This window comes from Oncorhynchus clarkii, chromosome 1 (assembly GCF_045791955.1).
Source record: "Oncorhynchus clarkii lewisi isolate Uvic-CL-2024 chromosome 1, UVic_Ocla_1.0, whole genome shotgun sequence".
Lineage (NCBI taxonomy): Eukaryota > Metazoa > Chordata > Actinopteri > Salmoniformes > Salmonidae > Oncorhynchus > Oncorhynchus clarkii.
In genome coordinates this window covers 1,484,635-1,505,457 of record NC_092147.1, presented here as the reverse complement: position 1 = coordinate 1,505,457, position 20,823 = coordinate 1,484,635, and the positions used below count along the sequence as shown (strand labels likewise).

The following is a 20,823-nucleotide window of genomic DNA, read 5'->3' as shown; positions in this document are numbered from 1 at the left end:
GTTATACGATGGACCGGCAGGATAGAACAGTGGCCTCTGTTAAGACAAGTGGCGGCGGACTATGTATTTTTGTAAATAACAGCTGGTGCACGATAACTAAGGAAGTCTTGAGCTATTGCTCGCCTGAGGTAGAATTGCTAATGATATTCTGTAGACCAACTATCTACCGAGAGAGTTTTCATCTGTATTCTTCTATTTTTCGTAGCTGTTTACATACCACCACAGTCAGAGGTTGGCACTAAGACAGCATTGTATGAGCTGTATACCGGCATAAGCAAACAATAAACTGCTCATCCAGAGGCGGCACTCCTAGTAGCCGGGGACTTTAATGCAGGGAAACTTAAATCTGTTTTACCAAATTTCTATCAACATGTTAAATGTGCAACCAGAGGGAAAATAATTCTAGACCACCTTTACTTCACACACAGAGACGCATACAAAGCTCTCCCTCACCCTCCATTTGGCAAATCTGACCATAATTCTATCCTCCTGATTCCTGCTTACAAACAAAAACTAAAGCAGGAAGCACCAGTGACTCGATCAATAAAAAAGTGGTCAGATGAAGCAGATGCTACAGGACTGTTTTGCAGCACAGACTGGAATATGCTCCGGGAATCCTCCGATGGCATTGAGGAGTACACCACATCAGTCATTGGCATCATCAATAAGTGCATCGATGACGTCATCCCCACAGTAACCATACATACATACCCCAACCAGAAGTTATGGATTACAGGCAGAACCCACACTGAGCTAAAGGCTAGAGCTGCCACTTTTAAGGAGTGGGACTCCAACCTGGAAGCTTATAAGAAATCCCACTATGCCCTCCGAGGAAACATCAAACAGGCAAAGCGTCAATACAGGACTGAGATCGAATCGTACTACACCGGATCTGACGCTCATCGGATGTGGCAGGGCCTGCAAACCATTACAGACTACAAAGGGAAGCACAGCCGAGAGCTGCCCAGTGACAAGAGCCTATCAGACGAGCTAAACTACTTCCATGCTCGCTTTGAAGCAAATAACACTGTAACATGCATGAGAGCACCAGCTGTTCTCGGAAGACTATGTGATCACGCTCTCCGCAGCCGATGTGAGTAAGACTTTTAAACAGGTCAATATTCACAAGGCCGCAGGGCCAGGCAGATTACCAGGACGTGTACTGTGAGCATGCGCTGACCAACTGGAAAGTGTCTTCACTAACATTTTCAACCTGTCCCTGTCTGAGTCTGTAATATCAGCATGTTTTAAGCAGACCACCATAGTACCTGTGCCCAAGAACATTAAGGTAACCTGCCTAAATGACTACCGACACGTAGCACTCACGTCTTTAGCCATGAAGTGCTTCGAAAGGCTGGTCATGGCTCACATCAACACCATTATCTCAGAAACCCTAGACCCACTCCAATTTGCATACTGCCCCAACAGATCCATAGATGATGCAATCTCTATTGCACTCCACACTGCCCTTTCACACCTGGACAAAAGGAACACCTATGTGAGAATGCTCTTCATTGACTCCAGCTCAGGGTTCAACACCATAGTGCCCTCCAAGCTCATCACTAAGCTAAGGACCCTGGGACTAAACACCTCCCTCTGCAACTGGAACCTGGACTTCCTGATGGGCCACGCCCAAATGGTAAGGGTAGGTAACATCCGCCACGCTGATCCTCAACACAAGGGCCCCTCAGTGGTACATGCTCAGTCCCCTCCTGTACTCCATGTTCGCTCATGACTGCACGGCCAGGCACGACTCCAACACCATCATTAAATTTGCAGATGACACAACAGTGGTAGGCCTGATCACTGACAACGATGAGACAGCCTAAAGGGAGGAGGTCAGAGACCTGGCCGTGTGGTGCAAGGACAACAACCTCTCCCTCAATGTGATCAAGACAAAGGAGATGATTGTGGACTACAGGAGAAGGACGACCGAGCACGCCCCCATTCTCATCGATGGGGCTGTAGTGGAGCAGGTTGAGAGCTTCAAGTACCTTGGTGTCCACATCACCAACAAACTAACATGGTCCAAACACACCAAGACAGAAGAGGGCACGACAAACCCAATCCCCCCTAGGAGACTGAAAAGATTTGGCATAAATAATAATTTTGCACGCCCAATTTTTCAGTTTTTGATTTGTTAAAAAAAGTTTGAAATATCCAATAAATGTCGTTCCACTTCATGATTGTGTCCCACATGTTGTTGATTCTTCACAAAAAAATACAGTTTTATATCTTTATGTTTGAAGCCTGAAATGTGGCAAAAGGTCGCAAAGTTCAAGGGGGCCGAATACTTTCGCAAGGCACTGTACATGTAAAAATCGGCCGATTAGTACACCCTGTATATAGCCTCCACATTGATTCTGTACCCCTGTACATCGCCTCCACATTGACTCTGTACCAGTACCCCCTGCATATAGCCTCCACATTGACTCTGTACCGTAACACCCTGTATATAGCCTCCACATTGACTCTGTACCGTAATACCATGTGTATAGCCTCCACATTGACTCTGTACTGTAATACCATGTATATAGCCTCCATCTTGACTCTGTACCGTAATACCATGTATATAGCCTCCATTTTGACTCTAAGGTCTACTACACCTGTTGTATTCAGCATTTCACTGTAAGGTCTACTGCACCTGTTGTATTCAGCATTTCACTGTAAGGTCTACTACACCTGTTGTATCCAGCATTTCACTGTAAGGTCTACTACACCTGTTGTATTCAGCATTTCACTGTTAGGTCTACTACACCTGTTGTATTCAGCATTTCACTGTAAGGTCTACTACACCTGTTGTATTCAGCATTTCACCGTAAGGTCTACTACACCTGTTGTATTCAGCATTTCACCGTAAGGTCTACTACACCTGTTGTATTCAGCATTTCACTGTAAGGTCTACTACACTTGTTGTATTCAACATTTCACTGTAAGGTCTACTACACCTGTTGTATTCAGCATTGCACTGTAAGGTCTACTACACCTGTTGTATTCAGCATTTCACTGTAAGGTCTACTACACCTGTTGTATACGGGGCATGTGACAAATAAAATGTAGATATATATATATATATATTTTTATATATATATATATATATATATATATATATATATATATATATATATACATTTATATATATTTATATAAATATAAATGATAAGATAGTTCGACAGCCCTGTCTGTAAGCTTTCAAATGATATCAAACACAACCATGTATCTTTTCCAGTGATGAAGACATATCTCATGGCACAGTGGGGTAAATAGGTCCCCTTGATCTCTTGAATGTTTTAGCATTCAGGTCCAGAAAGTCACTTTCCGTGCACTTCTACAACGAGCAAATATATCTGGAAGGTTGCATTCAAATCAAAAGGGGTGCTGTCAAAAAGTGATTGAATTCAAATGGATTTACCCCCATAAGAGGCTTAACTGCCCTGGTACCAGGAATAGCCCTAGGAGGGGGAGAGCAAGCAGCACAGGAAACAGAGAGCCACAGCTAGCCCTAACTGAGACAGACAGGCTCTGTGGACACAGCTAGCCCTAACTGAGACAGACAGGCTCTGGGGACACAGCTAGCCCTAACTGAGACAGACAGACAGGCTCTGGGGACACAGCTAGCCCTAACTGAGACAGACAGGCTCTGGGGACACAGCTAGCCCTAACTGAAACAGACAGGCTCTGGGGACACAGCTAGCCCTAACTGAGACAGACAGACAGGCTCTGGGGACACAGCTAGCCTTAACTGAGACAGACAGACAGGCTTTGGGGACACAGCTAGCCCTAACTGAGACAGACAGACAGGCTTTGGGGACACAGCTAGCCCTAACTGAGACAGACAGACAGGCTCTGGGGACACAGCTAGCCCTAACTGAGACAGACAGACAGGCTCTGGGGACACAGCTTGCCCTAACTGAGACAGACAGGCTCTGTGGACACAGAGGACTCTGGTGTAAAGTACTGCACTATATAGGGAATAGGGTGCAGTTTGGAAAGCAGCCCCAGAGCAGAGTAAAGGCGTCCTCATGCTTCAGTTCAGCTGGCGACCTGAACGAATGTGCTTGCATACTAACTTAAAAGACCTTAGTTATATTGTTGTTTTTCAAGCTGTTTGTCCATTTTGAGACACCGTAGTCAAAATAGTCTCAATTAATCTAAGATAACTCAAGAAATTTGCCATTCATTTAAAACTTTTTGCCAAGGAGATCTTAGTTGCTCAATTTTACATCTAACTAGTAATGCTTGGTTCAGTATTTCTCAATGAAAACACGTGCATGAAAATGAGCCGTCTCTCATTGAATGACAAATACTTAATTGAAGAATCCCCGTTGACCAATCACAGACGGAGGGGGGTGGACCTCCCACTATTGTCTTGTCATCATAATGCACAAACTGTTTCGGCTGGGAAGCACGCCTTAACAGACAGGAACCGGAGTAAAGCTGGTTGGGTTAGATAGGACTCCCCCCATATAATAGAGAAAATATGTCAAATGACTCATTCATATTCCTGTGCACGGAAGCAGAGACACGCAGTACTGCACTAGCAGGCCGTGGATTGTCTTAGGGTCAGGGTTAGGGTTAGGGTTATAGGGTCAGGGTTAGGGTTAGGGTCAGGGTTATAGGGTTAGGGTCAGGGTTAGGGTTATAGGGTCAGGGTTATAGGGTCAGGGTTAGGGTCAGGGTTAGGGTTAGGGTCAGGGTTATAGGGTCAGGGTTAGGGTCATATTTAGGGTCAGGGTTATAGGGTTAGGATTAGGATCAGGGTTAGGGTCAGGGTTATAGGGTTAGGGTCAGGGTTATAGGGTCAGGGTTAGGGTCAGGTTTATAGGGTCAGGGTTAGGGTCAGGGTTAGGATCAGGGTTAGGGTCAGGGTTAGGGTCAGGGTTAGTGTTAGGGTCAGGGTTAGGGTCAGGGTTAGGGTTAGGGTCAGATAAAGCTCTGTTGGAAATAAACTCTCCTCTCACTCCCAAAGACTCTGGTTCTGGTGAAGCCGGGTCCTGGGTTATACTGCAGCTTGGTCTGGTTCTGGTGAAGCCGGGTCCTGGGTTATACTGCAGCTTGGTCTGGTTCTGGTGAAGCCGGGTCCTGGGTTATACTGCAGCTTGGTCTGGTTCTGGTGAAGCCGGGTCCTGGGTTATACTGCAGCTTGGTCTGGTTCTGGTGAAGCCGGGTCCTGGGTTATACTGCAGCTTGGTCTGGTTCTGGTGAAGCCGGGTCCTGGGTTATACTGCAGCTTGGTCTGGTTCTGGTGAAGCCGGGTCCTGGGTTATACTGCAGCTTGGTCTGGTTCTGGTGAAGCCGGGTCCTGGGTTATACTGCAGCTTGGTCTGGTTCTGGTGAAGCCGGGTCCTGGGTTATACTGCAGCTTGGTCTGGTTCTGGTGAAGCCTGGTCCTGGGTTATACTGCAGCTTGGTCTGGTTCTGGAGAAGCCGGGTCCTGGGTTATACTGCAGCTTGGTCTGGTTCTGGTGAAGCCGGGTCCTGGGTTATACTGCAGCTTGGTCTGGTTCTGGAGAAGCCGGGTCCTGGGTTATACTGCAGCTTGGTCTGGTTCTGGTGAAGCCGGGTCCTGGGTTATACTGCAGCTTGGTCTGGTTCTGGATTTGTTGTGGTGGTGGGTAGGATACATACTCTGCTTGTCCGTCCATTCATTTACAGGGGTTTCATACGGGTTATTTTGACAGCAGGAGTTTATTGTGATTTCACACCTTATATATTTCTGACATGGGGGTTCGTTCACTCTGACATACTGCTAACTTATTGCAGCTGCGCAACTTCTGTTCTACAGAAGTGACTGGAGATTGAATCCCCCGAGCTGACAAGGTGAAAATCTGTCATTCTGCCCCTGAACGAGGCAGTTAACCCACCGTTCCTAGGCCGTCATTGAAAATAAGAATGTTTTTTTTAACTGACTTGCCTAGTTAAATAAAGATTAAATAAAGGTGTAAAAAAATATTAAAAAATTTTGATTTCCGATTGTTATGAAAACTTTAAATCGGCCCTAATTAATCGGCCATTCCGATTAATCGGTCAACCTCTAGTCCAGATATACCGGGGCCCATATACACCGGGGCCCAGATACACCGGGGCCCAGATATACCGGGGCCCAGATATACCGGGGTCCTGTCGGCCCCCTCCCCCATCTACAGATGCACTCTTTCACTTCTCCTAAAACAGCAACTCTCCCCCCTCTCTCTACTGCGCTTTGCCTGATCATACTAGGAAGGAAGTCGCTGAGCAAACACACAAACTGAGATCCTTGCTGGAGGGTCACTAAGACCTACTGCACAGCCCTTGTCAACACACATCAACAAAGACATTTAGTTCCATCATTTACCTAACAGAGATCTGGTTCAAATACATTCCACCACTTTAACATCTCATTTTGAAGAGCAATGGGCATGACTTTAGTTCAGAAATAATCATAAAATGTTGACTTTGAAATCTCTATTTCTCAATATAACAGTCAATTATTTGGAGCACTGGTTTAACGTTGTCTTTTGTCATTGGTTTGTCAGTCAACAACCATGATTTGTTTGAAAATTATTCCTGTCCGTTTGACTCGCCTGTATGAGACTGACTCCTGAAGTGCGGATATACGTCTGATTCCTGCCCGTTTGATTCGCCTGTATGAGACTGACTCCTGAAGTGCGGATATACGTCTGATTCCTGAGCAGGAGAGCAGCCTGTTGCGTGTGCCAAGATCCTAACTAGTCTGATTAGTCGCTCAGTAAATCGGGCCCACAGTAGAGCTTTAGACAAGGAATGTGCGGTTTATCTACATGCCTTTTCTTTCATGAATCAACACAATAAACACATACCTATTTATTTTTTGCCGTATAAATAAGATAAAACGCTACGTTTCTTGTGCACAAAACCCATACCTAATAAAACAAGGCGAATACACAAAAGACAACACCCAGAAAGAAACATCCCAGAAAGTTTGCGGCGATAGATAACGTCAGTCACAACAAGGTGTAAATGTCCCCAGCTGACTATAGTATAGTAACTACCTACTCACCCCAAGTTATTCTCCTGGGAATTTGGTCCTCTTGACCAAATTAAAAACCCTTCTAAAACTACTATTCACAATCTGGACGCTCCTGGAACGCAATGGTGGATGAAAAGCGAGGATATCCCAGTTTGTAGTCAGTGAAATCTTCTTCCCTTGTCAATGTAACAGAGGCAGCAGGCCAGGATTTGTGCAGAGCAGGGAGTTTCTGTCCCACTGACCTGAACCAAAGAAAATGTTTTTCTTCTTTAGTATCATGGAATTCGTATATTTGTTTGTACTTGCTGCCACCTACTGTGCAGGAGTGTGTGGTTAATCAGGATACAGTTTGTGATACAATAATGAAAAGGGGGAAAGGAAAAATTACACAAATACAAATTACCAACATCGATATACCACTATTACATACCACCGTCTATATACCACTATTACATACCACCAACCAACATCTATATACCACTATTACATACCACCAACATCTATATACCACTATTACATACCACCAACCAACATCTATATACCACTATTACATACCACCAACATCTATATACCACTATTACATACCACCAACCAACATCTATATACCACTATTACATACCACCACCATCTATATACCACTATTACATACCACCATCTATATACCACTATTACATACCACCATCTATATACCACTATTACATACCACCAACCAACATCTATATACCACTATTACATACCACCACCATCTATATACCACTATTACATACCACCAACATCTATATACCACTATTACATACCACCAACCAACATCTATATACCACTATTACATACCACCATCTATATACCACTATTACATACCACCAACCAACATCTATATACCACTATTACATACCACCATCTATATACCACTATTACATACCTCCAACCAACATCTATATACCACTATTACATACCACCATCTATATACCACTATTACATACCAACATCTATATACCACTATTACATACCACCAACCAACATCTATATACCACTATTACATACCACCAACCTCTATATACCACTATTACATACCACCATCTATATACCACTATTACATACCACCAACCAACATCTATATACCACTATTACATACCACCATCTATATACCACTATTACATACCACCAACCACCATCTACATACCACTATTACGTACCACCACCATCTATATACCACTATTACATACCACCAACATCTATATACCACTATTATGTACCACCAACATATATATACCACTATTACATACCACCAACCAACATCTATATACCACTATTACATACCACCAACATCTATATACCACTATTATGTACCACCAACATCTATATACCACTATTACATACCACCAACCAACATCTATATACCACTATTACATACCACCATCTATATACCACTATTACATACCACCACCATCTATATACCACTATTACATACCACCAACATCTATATACCACTATTACATACCACCAACATCTATATACCACTATTACATACCACCACCATCTATATACCACTATTACACACCACCATCTATATACCACTATTACATACCACCATCTATATACCACTATTACATACCACCAACCAACATCTATATACCACTATTACATATCACCATCTATATATACCACTATTACATACCACCAACCAACATCTATATACCACTATTACATACCACCAACCAACATCTATATACCACTATTACATACCACCATCTATATACCACTATTACATACCACCAACCAACATCTATATACCACTATTACATATCACCACCATCTATATACCACTATTACATACCACCAACATCTATATACCACTATTACACACCACCATCTATATACCACTATTACATACCACCATCTATATACCACTATTACATACCACCACCATCTATATACCACTATTACATACCACCAACCACCATCTACATACCACTATTACGTACCACCAACATTTATATATACCACTATTATGTACCACCAACATCTATATACCACTATTACATACCACCACCATCTATATACCACTATTACATACCACCATCTATATACCACTATTACATACCACCAACCAACATCTATATACCACTATTACATACCACCAACCAACATCTATATACCACTATTACATACCACCAACCAACATCTATATACCACTATTACACACCACCATCTATATACCACTATTACATACCACCAACCAACATCTATATACCACTATTACATACCACCATCTATATACCACTATTACATACCTCCAACCAACATCTATATACCACTATTACATACCACCAACCAACATCTATATACCACTATTACATATCACCATCTATATATACCACTATTACATACCACCAACCAACATCTATATACCACTATTACATACCACCAACCAACATCTATATACCACTATTACATACCACCATCTATATACCACTATTACATACCACCAACCAACATCTATATACCACTATTACATATCACCACCATCTATATACCACTATTACATACCACCAACATCTATATACCACTATTACACACCACCATCTATATACCACTATTACATACCACCATCTATATACCACTATTACATACCACCACCATCTATATACCACTATTACATACCACCAACCACCATCTACATACCACTATTACGTACCACCAACATTTATATATACCACTATTATGTACCACCAACATCTATATACCACTATTACATACCACCACCATCTATATACCACTATTACATACCACCATCTATATACCACTATTACATACCACCAACCAACATCTATATACCACTATTACATACCACCAACCAACATCTATATACCACTATTACATACCACCATCTATATACCACTATTAAATACCACCACCATCTATATACCACTATTACATACCACCAACATCTATATACCACTATTACATACCACCAACCAACATCTATATACCACTATTACATACCACCATCTATATACCACTATTACATACCTCCAACCAACATCTATATACCACTATTACATACCACCAACCAACATCTATATACCACTATTACATACCACCATCTATATACCACTATTAAATACCACCACCATCTATATACCACTATTACATACCACCAACATCTATATACCACTATTACATACCACCAACCAACATCTATATACCACTATTACATACCATCATCTATATACCACTATTACATACCACCAACCAACATCTATATACCACTATTACATATCACCATCTATATACCACTATTACATACCACCAACCAACATCTATATACCACTATTACATACCACCAACCAACATCTACATACCACTATTACGTACCACCACCATCTATATACCACTATTACACACCACCATCTATATACCACTATTACATACCACCATCTATATACCACTATTACATACCACCAACCAACATCTATATACCACTATTACATATCACCATCTATATATACCACTATTACATACCACCAACCAACATCTATATACCACTATTACATACCACCAACCAACATCTATATACCACTGTTACATACCACCATCTATTTACCACTATTACATACCACCAACCAACATCTATATACCACTATTACATATCACCATCTATATACCACTATTACATACCACCAACCAACATCTATATACCACTATTACATACCACCAACATCTATATACCACTATTACATACCACCACCATCTATATACCACTATTACACACCACCATCTATATACCACTATTACATACCACCATCTATATACCACTATTACATACCACCATCTATGTACCACTATTACATACCACCAACCAACATCTATATACCACTATTACATATCACCATCTATATACCACTATTACATACCACCAACCAACATCTATATACCACTATTACATACCACCAACCAACATCTATATACCACTATTACATACCACCAACCAACATCTATATACCACTATTACATACCAACATCTATATACCACTATTACATACCACCAACCAACATCTATATACCACTATTACATACCACCATCTATATACCACTATTACATACCACCAACCAACATCTATATACCACTATTACATATCACCATCTATATACCACTATTACATACCACCAACCAACATCTATATACCACTATTACATACCACCAACATCTATATACCACTATTACATACCACCACCATCTATATACCACTATTACACACCACCATCTATATACCACTATTACACACCACTATTACATACCACCAACCAACATCTATATACCACTATTACATACCACCATCTATATACCACTATTACATACCACCAACCAACATCTATATACCACTATTACATATCACCATCTATATACCACTATTACATACCACCAACCAACATCTATATACCACTATTACATACCACCAACCAACATCTATATACCACTATTACATACCACCAACCAACATCTATATACCACTATTACATACCACCACCATCTATATACCACTATTACATACCACCAACATCTATATACCACTATTACATACCACCAACATCTATATACCACTATTACATACCACCATCTATACACCACTATTACATACCACCATCTATATACCACTATTACATACCACCAACCAACATCTATATACCACTATTACATATCACCATCTATATATACCACTATTACATACCACCAACCAACATCTAAATACCACTATTACATACCACCAACCAACATCTATATACCACTATTACATATCACCATCTATATACCACTATTACATACCACCAACCAACATCTATATACCACTATTACATACCACCAACATCTATATACCACTATTACATACCACCACCATCTATATACCACTATTACACACCACCATCTATATACCACTATTACATACCACCATCTATATACCACTATTACATACCACCAACCAACATCTATATACCACTATTACATACCACCATCTATATACCACTATTACATACCACCAACCAACATCTATATACCACTATTACATATCACCATCTATATACCACTATTACATACCACCAACCAACATCTATATACCACTATTACATACCACCAACCAACATCTATATACCACTATTACATACCACCACCATCTATATACCACTATTTATTTTATTTTTATTTTACCTTTATTTTACTAGAAAAGTCAGTTAAGAACAAATTCTTATTTTCAATGAAGGCCTAGGAACAGTGGGTTAACTGCCTGTTCAGGGGCAGAACGACAGATTTGTACCTTGTCAGCTCGGGGATTTGAACTTGCAACCTTTCGGTTACTAGTCCAATGCTCTAACCGCTAGGCTACCCTACCGCTAGGCTACCCTGCCGCCCCAAACATTACATACCACCATCTAGATACCACTATTACATACCACCAACCAACATCTATATACCACTATTACATATCACCATCTATATACCACTATTACATACCACAAACCAACATCTATATACCACTATTACATACCACCAACATCTATATACCACTATTACATACCACCACCATCTAACATCTATATACCACTATTACACACCACCATCTATATACCACTATTACATACCATCTATATACCACTATTACATACCACCATCTATATACCACTATTACATACCACCAACCATCATCTATATACCACTATTACATACCACCAACCAACATCTATATACCACTATTACATACCACCACCATCTATATACCACTATTACATACCACCAACATCTATATACCACTATTACATACCACCAACCAACATCTATATACCACTATTACATACCACCAACCAACATCTATATACCACTATTACACACCACCATCTATATACCACTATTACATACCACCATCTATATACCCCTATTACATACCACCAACCAACATCTATATACCACTATTACATACCACCAACCAACATCTATATACCACTATTACATACCACCACCATCTATATACCATTATTACATACCATCAACCAACATCTATATACCACTATTACATATCACCATCTATATACCACTATTACATACCACCAACCAACATCTATATAACACTATTACATACCACCAACCAACATCTATATACCACTATTACATACCACCATCTATATACCACTATTACATACCACCAACCAACATCTATATACCACTATTACATACCACCAACCAACATCTATATACCACTATTACATACCACCACCATCTATATACCACTATTACACACCATCATCTATATACCACTATTACATACCACCATCTATATACCACTATTACATACCACCACCATCTAACATCTATATACCACTATTACATACCACCAACCAACATCTATATACCACTATTACATACCACCAACCAACATCTATATACCACTATTACATACCACCAACATCTATATACCACTATTACATACCACCATCTATATACCACTATTACATACCACAAACATCTATATACCACTATTACATACCACCAACATCTATATACCACTATTACATACCACCAACATCTATATACCACTATTAATACCACCGACATCTACATACCACTATTACATACCACCATCTATATACCACTATTAATACCACCAACTATGTACCACTATTACATACCACCAACCAACATCTATATACCACTATTACATACCACCAACCAACATCTATATACCACTATTACATACCACCATCTATATACCACTATTACATACCACCAACCAACATCTATATACCACTATTACATATCACCATCTATATACCACTATTACATACCACCAACCAACATCTATATACCACTATTACATACCACCATCTATATACCACTATTACATACCACCAACCAACATCTATATACCATTATTACATACCACCAACCAACATCTATATACCACTATTACATACCACCACCATCTATATACCACTATTACACACCATCATCTATATACCACTATTACATACCACCATCTATATACCACTATTACATACCACCACCATCTAACATCTATATACCACTATTACATACCACCAACCAACATCTATATACCACTATTACATACCACCAACCAACATCTATATACCACTATTACATACCACCAACATCTATATACCACTATTACATACCACCATCTATATACCACTATTACATACCACCAACCAACATCTATATACCACTATTACATACCACCAACCAACATCTATATACCACTATTACATACCACAAACATCTATATACCACTATTACATACCACCAACATCTATATACCACTATTACATACCACCAACATCTATATACCACTATTAATACCACCGACATCTACATACCACTATTACCCACCACCATCTAACATCTATACACCAATATTACACACCACCATATATATACCACTATTACACACCATCTATATACCACTATTAATACCACCAACTATATACCACTATTACATACCACCATCTATATACCACTATTACATAACACCATCTATATACCACTATTACATACCACCATCTATATACCACTATTACATACCACCATCTATATACCACTATTACATACCACCATCTATATACCACTATTACACACCATCTATATACCACTATTAATACCACCAACTATATACCACTATTACACACCACCATCTATATACCACTATTACATACCACCATCTATATACCACTATTACATACCACCATCTATATACCACTATTAATACCACCAACATCTATATACCACTATTACACACCACCAACTATATACCACTATTACATACCACCATCTATATACCACTATTACATACCACCATCAATATACCACTATTAATACCACCATCTATCTATCTACCACTATTACACACCACCATCTATATACCACTATTAATACCACCATCTATCTATCTACCACTATTACACACCACCATCTATATACCACTATTACATACCAACATCTATATACCACTATTACACACCACCATCTATATACCACTATTAATACCACCAACTATATACCACTATTACATACCACCATCTATATACCACTATTACATACCACCATCTATATACCACTATTAATACCACCATCTATATACCACTATTAATACCACCAACTATATACCACTATTACACACCACCATCTATATACCACTATTACATACCACCATCTATATACCACTATTACATACCACCATCTATATACCACTATTAATACCACCAACATCTATATACCACTATTACACACCACCAACTATATACCACTATTACATACCACCATCTATATACCACTATTACATACCACCATCAATATACCACTATTAATACCACCATCTATCTATCTACCACTATTACACACCACCATCTATATACCACTATTAATACCACCATCTATCTATCTACCACTATTACACACCACCATCTATATACCACTATTACATACCAACATCTATATACCACTATTACACACCACCATCTATATACCACTATTACATACCACCATCTATATACCACTATTACATACCACCATCTATATACCACTATTACATACCACCATCTATATACCACTATTAATACCACCAACTATATACCACTATTAATACCACCAACTGTACCACTGTTAGATAACACCAACTATAAAAATAACTACCATCAACTAGCATCTACAGTTGAAGTCAGAAATGTACATATTCTTATGTTGGAGCCATTAAAGCTTGTTTTTCAACCACTCCTCACATTTCTTGTTAACAAACTATAGTTTTGGCAAGTCGGTTAGGACATCTACTTTGTCATCTACAAGTCATTTTTCCAACAATTGTTTACAAAGAGATTATTTCACGTATAATTCACTGAATCACAATTCCAGTGTTCCAGAAGTGTGCATACACTAAGTTGAGTGTGCATACACTAAGTTGAGTGTGCATATTCTAAGTTGAGTGTGCATACACTAAGTTGAGTGTGCATACACTAAGTTGAGTGTGCGTACACTAAGTTGAGTGTGCATATTCTAAGTTAAGTGTGCATATTCTAAATTGAGTGTGCATTTAAACAGATTTGAAAATTCCAGAAAATGGTGTCATGGCTTTAGATATCAAGCCCTGACCTTAGTTATCTTAGTTTTCTTTATAATTTGGTTAGGTCAGGGTGTGACAAGGGTGCTTTGTGTGGTTTTGTATTGTCTAGGGGTTTTTGTATGTTTATGGGTTTACTTAGTCTATGTGTTTATATGTCTATGGTTGCCTAGATTGGTTCTCAATCAGAGGCAGCTGTTTATCGTTGTCTCTGATTGGGACCATATTTAGGTAGCCATATTCCTTGGATAGTTTGTGGGTTGTTATTCTATGTTTAGTTGCCTGTTCTGCACTAGCCATATTGCTTCACTGTTCCTAGATCTTTTCAGCGTTCTCTCTTTAATTAAAGAGTTATGTTCGCTTACCACGCTGCGCCTTGATCTCCTCATGACGACCGTGACATTAGAAGCTTCTGATAGGCTAATTGAAATAATTTCTATAATTTAGTCCAAACAACTACCTCTCCCCCTACTGTATTTATTTATTTAGCTCCTTTGAACCCCATTATTTCTCTCTCTACTTTGCATATTCTTCCACTGCAAATCTACCAATCCAGTGTTTCACTTGCTATATTGTATTTACTTCGCCACCATGGCCTTTTTTTTGCCTTTACCTCCCTTATCTCACCTCATTTGCTCACATTGTATATAGACTTGTTTATGCTGTACTATTGACTGTATGTTTGTAACTCCGTGTTGCTGTATGTGTCGAACTGCTATGCTTTATCTTGGCCAGGTCGCAGTTGTAAATGAGAACTTGTTCTCAACTTGCCTACCTGGTTAAATAAATAAGTAAAAATACAAATTTGAGCCAATTGGAGGTGTACCTGTGGATGTACTGTATTTCAAGGCCTACCTTCAAATTCAGTGCCTCTTTGCTTGACATCACGGGAAAATCTAAAGAAATTAGAATAAAAATGGTAGACCTCCACAAGTCTGGTTCTTCCTCGGGAGCAATTTCAAAATGCCTGAAGTTACCACGTTCATCTGTACAATAGTATGCACATATAAACACCATGGGACAATGCAGCTGTCATACTGCTCAGGAAGGAGACGCGTTCTGTCTCCTAGAGATGAACGTACTTTGATGCGAAAAGTGCAGATCAATCCCAGAACAACAGCAAAGGACCTTGTGAAGATGCTGGAGGAAACAGGTACAAAAGTATCTATATCCACTGTAAAACGAGTCCTATATTGACGTAACCTGAAAGGCCGCTCAGCAACATCTGCTAACCATGTATATGTGACCAATAACATCTGCTAACCATGTGTATGTGACCAATAACATCTGCTGACCATGTGTATGTGACCAATAACATCTGCTAACCATGTGACCAATAACATCTGCTAACCATGTGACCAATAACATCTGCTGACCATGTGTATGTGACCAATAACATCTGCTAACCATGTGACCAATAACATCTGCTGACCATGTGTATGTGACCAATAACATCTGCTAACCATGTGACCAATAACATCTGCTAACCATGTGACCAATAACATCTGCTGACCATGTGTATGTGACCAATAACATCTGCTAACCATGTGTATGTGACCAATAACATCTGCTAACCATGTGTATGTGACCAATAACATCTGCTAACCATGTGTAAGTGACCAATAACATTTGCTAACCATGTGTATGTGACCAATAACATCTGCTAACCATGTGTATGTGACCAATAACATCTGCTAACCATGTGTATGTGACCAATAACATCTGCTGACCATGTGTATGTGACCAATAACATCTGCTAACCATGTGTAAGTGACCAATAACATCTGCTAACCATGTGTATGTGACCAATAACATCTGCTGACCATGTGTATGTGACCAATAACATCTGCTAACCATGTGACCAATAACATCTGCTAACCATGTGACCAATAACATCTGCTGACCATGTGTATGTGACCAATAACATCTGCTAATAATGTGACCAATAACATCTGCTAACCATGTGACCAATAACATCTGCTGACCATGTGTATGTGACCAATAACATCTGCTAACCATGTGACCATTAACATCTGCTGACCATGTGTATGTGACCAATAACATCTGCTAACCATGTGACCAATAACATCTGCTGACCATGTGTGTGACCAATAACATCTGCTGACCATGTGTATGTGACCAATAACATCTGCTAACCATGTGTATGTGACCAATAACATCTGCTAACCATGTGTATGTGACCAATAACATCTGCTAACCATGTGTATGTGACCAATAACATCTGCTAACCATGTGTATGTGACCAATAACATCTGCTAACCATGTGTATGTGACCAATAACATCTGCTAACCATGTGTATGTGACCAATAACATCTGCTAACCATGTGTATGTGACCAATAACATCTGCTAACCATGTGTGTGACCAATAACATCTGCTGACCATGTGTATGTGACCAATAACATCTGCTAACCATGTGTATGTGACCAATAACATCTGCTAACCATGTGTATGTGACCAATAACATCTGCTAACCATGTGTATGTGACCAATAACATCTGCTAACCATGTGTATGTGACCAATAACATCTGCTAACCATGTGTAAGTGACCAATAACATCTGCTAACCATGTGTAAGTGACCAATAACATTTGCTAACCATGTGTATGTGACCAATAACATCTGCTAACCATGTGTATGTGACCAATAACATCTGCTAACCACGTGTATGTGACCAATAACATCTACTAACCATGTGTATGTGACCAATAACATCTGCTAACCATGTGTATGTGACCAATAACATCTGCTAACCATGTGTATGTGACCAATAACATCTGCTAACCATGTGTATGTGACCAATAACATCTGCTAACCATGTGTATGTGACCAGTAACATTTGATTTGATTTAAAGCTGGATTCAAGCATTAAAGCAAATTACCCCAAAACAACTATTAGTTGTGCTTGTCATAAGGACTCATGCATTTGACCCGTTTTAGCATGGACATTGCCAATGAGGGCTTGCACCATTTTAAAGTTGTCAACTGGGTGGGGATTCTTAAGAGCTGGGAGAAATCTGCCAATGAAGAAAATATACTACTTTAAAATGGAAATGGCCTCAATGGCACTGCCCATGCTGTGACATACTTAATGACATACAAAGATGAGTCCTGGGTCTCTTATTGCCTGTTCTCCATATGCATGTCTGCCCACTCATTGGCTAGAAGGATCCCACCTGACCTCTTCTGCCTTCCATCTATGAGGGCATGTCATTTTCATTGTTAAGAGCGGTCACTCAAATATGTTGTCAATATAACAGACAATCTTGGACTTCATCCACTAGGGATGAAGGAAACAACTTACCAGGGAAGGACTAAACGCACTCCTCAATGAATGATACATTAGTTACATTACAGCTTAAAAGTGATTCAATTGTTTTTTCCACCCTCATTTTTTAAAATGTATTTTATTTCTCCTTTATTTAGCCAGGTAGGCTAGATCACCTTTATTTAACAAGTTAGGCTAGTTGAGAACACCTTTATTTAACCAGGTAGGCTAGTTGAGAACACCTTTATTTAACCAGGTAGGCCAGTTGAGAACAAGTTCTCATTTACAACTGTGACCTGGCCAAGATAAAGCAAAGCAGTGCGACACAGACACACAGTTACAAATGGAATAAACAATAAACAAGCCAATAACACAATAAACAAGTCAATGACACAGTAGAAAAAAGAAAGTCTATATACATTGTGTGCAAAAGGCATGAAGAGGTAGGCAATAAATAGGCCATAGGAGCGAAATTACAATTTAGCAGATTAACACTGGAGTGATAAATGAGCAGATGATGATGTAGAGATGTAGAGATATTAAGTTAAGATATAAAGATATAAAGATATAAGATATAGATATAAAGTAAATAAAATAAACAGTATGGGAATGAGATAGGTAAATTGGGTGGGCTATTTACAGATGGACTATGTACAGCTGCAGCGATCGGTAAACTGCTCAGATAGTTGATGCTTAAAGTTGGTGAGGGAAATAAACTTCAGCGATTTTTGCAATTCGTTCCAGTCACAGACAGCAGAGAACTGGAAGGAAAGGCGGCCAAATGAGGTGTTGGCTTTAGGGATGATCAGTGAGATATGCCTGCTGGAACGTCAATCTACATACAACAATATCCCATGACAAAGCAAAAACAAGTTTTTAGAAATGTTTTCAGATGTATATACATTTTTATTAAATATCACATTTACATAAATATCCAAACGACTCAAATCTTCATGGGTATTTATTGTTTATTTTATCTTTATTTAACTAGGCAAGTCAGTTAAGAACAACATTCTTATTTTCAATGATGGCCTAGGAACAGTGGGTTAACTGCCTGTTCAGGGGCAGAACGACAGATTTGTGCCTTGTCAGCTCGGGGATTTGAACTTGCAACCATTCTGGTTACTAGTCCAACGCTCTAACCACTAGGCTAGAATGATGGAGACCACAGTGTTCTTGGGGACCTTCAACGCTGCAGACATTTTTTAGTACCTTTCCCCAGATCTGTTCCTCGACACAATCCTGTCTTGGAGCTCTCCTTCGACCTCATGGCTTGGTTTTTGTTCTGACATGCACTGTCAACTGTGGGACCTTTATATAGACGTGTGTGTGCCTTTCCAAATAATGTCCAATCAATTGAATTTACCACAGGTGGACTCCAATCAAGTTGTAGAAACATCTCAAGGATGATCAATGGAAACAGGATGCAC

The 20,823-nt window shown here is 39.5% G+C and overlaps 1 protein-coding gene across 2 annotated transcripts in view; it reads right to left on the bottom strand.

The window, feature by feature from the left end:
• The window catches only part of LOC139412646 (cytoplasmic FMR1-interacting protein 1 homolog), a 114,888-nt gene extending 107,668 nt beyond the window's left edge, over nt 1-7,220 (bottom strand). The window contains exon 1 of one of the 2 annotated variants that reach the window (XM_071159415.1): nt 7,019-7,220. The gene's annotated coding sequence lies outside the window, so the exon portion shown is untranslated. The remainder of the gene's footprint in view (nt 1-7,018) is intronic. The other variant, XM_071159339.1, reaches the window with a different exon arrangement.
• Nucleotides 7,221-20,823: the final 13,603 nt, after the last annotated feature.